Source organism: Cibotium barometz, chromosome 27 (genome assembly GCF_041138505.1).
Source record: "Cibotium barometz isolate CiBa-2024 chromosome 27, ASM4113850v1, whole genome shotgun sequence".
In the NCBI taxonomy this organism is placed as follows: Eukaryota; Viridiplantae; Streptophyta; class Polypodiopsida; order Cyatheales; family Cibotiaceae; genus Cibotium; species Cibotium barometz.
The window spans coordinates 54,406,153-54,409,947 of record NC_141072.1 but is presented as its reverse complement, the minus strand read 5'-3'; positions in this window follow the sequence as shown (position 1 = coordinate 54,409,947).

The window sequence follows — 3,795 nt, the reverse complement described above, 5'->3', positions numbered from 1 at the left end:
TGTCTGTCTCTACGCTTGCTAGACTTGGACTTGTAGTCAAATTTGTGGATGGCAGATGTACTGTTCATGATTTGACTTCTGGTGATACGATTATTGCATCTGGCACCTTGTTTTATGGGCTGTATAGGCTCAATTCTTATGACAAGTGTGTGGAAGATTCAGCAAATGCAGTTTCTGATGAAAAATGAAAAGGCAGTTTCAGATGCAAAACTATGGCATGCTCGTTTTGGTCATCTGAACTTTGCTAGTTTGCTGCGTTTGCAGAAATTTGATATGGTTGCTTCATTGTCCCCTCTTGAGGCACCATTGAAACATGTTTGTGAAGGCTGTAATTTGGGCAAAATGTAGCATTTTGCATTTCCAAAGGATGGTTCTGTGCGGGCCACTCGCAAATTGCAACTTGTACATAGTGATGTATGTGGGACTATGCAAACTCCAACACTTGTACTTCGTGACTTTCATTGATGATTACTCAAGGCATGCATGGGTATATCCACTGAAGGCAAAGTCCGAAGTGTTTTTGTGCTTCAAACAGTTTTTGCTTATGGTTGAAAATGTATCCAATTATACTGTGGGCACCCTTCGTTCTGATCGGGGGGGAAGAGTTTGATGCATTTCTGGCTAGTCGTGGGATAAAACACCAATGTATAGTGCCGTATACCCCTCAGCAAAATGGTATTGCTGAGAGGAAAAACAGGTCACTATGGAGATGGCACGATGTATGGTCAAGAGCCAAGCTTTGCCACATGCGTTTTGTCTTAAGGCTATCATGTGTGCTGCATATGTACTCTACAGGTGTCCTAGTAAGGCCTTGCAGTCTGTTACTCCATACGAAGCTTGGCATGGCAGGAAGCCTTCTATTAGTCACTTGCATGTCTTTGGTTGCTTGGATTATCTTTAGTGCTTGTGCAACAACGTAGAAAATTGGATGATAAGGCTATCAAATGCATTTTTGTTGGTTACAGTGCTGAGAGCAAGGGTTACAGATTGTATCATCCGCAGTCAAAGCGTATCTTGATTAGTCGAGATGTTGTTTTTGTGGAAGATGTTGTGCAGCCTTTGTTATCATGTACCAAAGAGACAAGTGTGAGCTCACGGGATGTATTTGATACGTTGTTGCCTCTGTTTACAGGTGGCAAATATTCAGCCTATGCAAATTTCAAACGACATCATAGATCAGCCTATTTCTGATGCAGATTTACATGATGTAATTTATGAGGATAGGGCTGAAAATGAGCAGGCTAGAGGTATGCCTAAATGGCTAGTGCAAACCTTGCGTGATAGTAAAATTGATGCACCTATTTCTAGTCGTACTCGTTCAGGTTTTCAGCATGCCTCTTATGCATCAGATTGTTATGCTTTGGCTGTGTCTAGTATGTGTGAAGAGGAAGAACCTCTTTCATTTGATGAGGCACAAAAATCAGAAAATTGGTTGGCTGCAATGCAAAGTGAATATGATGCTATAATCAAGAATGGTACATGGTCTTTGTGTGATTTGCCTATTGGTAAAAAGGTCATTGGATGTAAGTGGGTTTTTAAGTTAAAATGAAAGCCAGATGGCAATGTTGATCGCTATAAGACTAGACTTGTTGCAAAAGGTTATGCTCAAGAAAAGGGCATTGATTTTGATGAGACCTTTGCTCCCACTTGTCGTATGACTACCATTTGTAGCATTTGTGCATTGGTAGCTCATAATGGTTGGAATGTACATCAATTGAACATAAAGACTGCGTTCTTGAATGGAGATTTGCATGAGGAGGTGTATGTATCGCAGCCTCGTGGTTTTGTTTAAAGAGGGCAAGAAAACAAAGTGTGCAGGTTGAAAAAGGCTTTGTATGGTTTAAAGCAAGCTCCACGAGCTTGATATGAAAAGATACATGCATATTTAACTGCACATGGTTTTCAGAATAGTCCAACAGAAAGCACTTTGTATGTTAAACGTGTGGATGATGTACATCTAATCATTGCTCTCTATGTCGATGACATGCTACTCACAGGACCAAATGAGAGTCATATTGCTGATTTTAAGGCTGATTTGAATGCCTCTTTTGAGATGTTAGATTTGGGGCATTTGCATCATTATTTGGGGATACAATTTAAGCAGTGTGATGGAGGTATTGCTTTGTGTCACACAAAGTATATTGGGACATTGTTGTAGAGATTTAGTCTTGAAGACTGCAAGCCTATTGCTACTCTAATGGAGACAGGTTTGAAGTTGAGTCTTCATGATACTGGAGATCAATTTGCTATCACACTCTATCAGACAGCTGGTTGCCTCATTTATGTATGCATTACGAGGTCGGACATTCAGTTTGCAGTCTCACAAGCGAGCAGGTTTATGCATAGCCCAGGGTCTCAGCATTGGAAGGCAGTTAAACGCATCTTTCGCTACTTGAGTGGCACCATACATCTTGGGTTGTTTTATCCCAAGGGGGGATCGTTGCCGCTAGATTTACATGCTTTTTTGGACTCGGATTGGGCTGGTTGCTATGACACGAGAGTGTCCACAAGTGGTTTTTGTTTCATGCTCGGTAGCTCATGCATATCTTGGTTGAGCAAGAAGCAACCTACTGTGGCCACTTCTAGTTGAAGCTGAGTACAGGGCAGCTTTCACAGCTACGGTTGAGTGTGTGTGGCTCAAATGGCTTATGTGGTTGACTTGGGGTGTTGGACAGGAGTCTGCCACCTCTATCTACACTGACAGTCAGAGCGCATTGGCAGTTGCAAGAAACCCAGTTTTTCATGCTCGCACAAAGCACATTGAGGTGCATTATCACTATGTCAGGGAGAGACTCTCAGTAGGAGAGATTAGCTTGGCATATGTGCCAACACATGACAACCTCGCCGATCTTTTCACAAAGGTGCTTCCTTGAGAAGTTTGAAGCTTTTCGCAAAGCTTTGGGCTTGCTCCCCTTTGTGGACTGATCTACTTCGGGCATGGCATTTTCCTATACATGAGTGCCAGTTCTCGTTCACACCATCACTCCCAGGGGAGATTTGTTGCCATATATATAGGTAGTGATGTGTGTGAACACACTTAGGACCATCGGGGCACTTTTTTTCTCCTTAGGAGGTTTTTTCCCTCGGCTTGTATATACGCCCATTATTCTAGGGCTAACTTATCTTTGTACATTGACACAATCTAATACACTCTGTGTTGTGTGCACTCTTGCTTCTTCTTCTCCAAGTTTTGTGTGCTTTCCTGCAACCCTAATTCCAACACTTCATTCATGAACTCCGCGGACTTCACGTGGATATCAAATTTTCTTTTTTTTCTTCACGTGAACTAGTTTTTCATGTGTGAACCAGACTTCACGTGGACATTATATTTTGTTTTTTTTGTTTTTTTACATGAACTGGTTTCTCGTCGTGAAACACTTTTCACGTTGATAGGATAAAAAATGTATAGACTTTTTTTTGGTTCATGCTTGTAAATAGGGTGTGTGGAAATAAAATGAGTGAGAGGGTGTTTTGTACATATTTTCCTTTGCAAGATGTGAAGAATAAAAATTTTCTTGGACCAAGCCATTGGGTTTTCCTTGAAACCTCAAGGTGGTGCATATATTAAATATAGCCTTAGAGAAAATGTGGGTCTAGGGGGTGTGATTTTTTAAAAAAAACCTTGGCAAATTCTTTTAAAATTGGAAGAGGTGGTTTAAATGAAGAGGTGGCTGGGTCGTAATGGACACGAAGAAAAGACAAAAAAAGAAGTTGAAGATCTGGTGGCACCACAACTAGCGGCGTGTCACTTCTGGATGATCACGATTCTATTTGTGGAGCACATGCATTTAACTT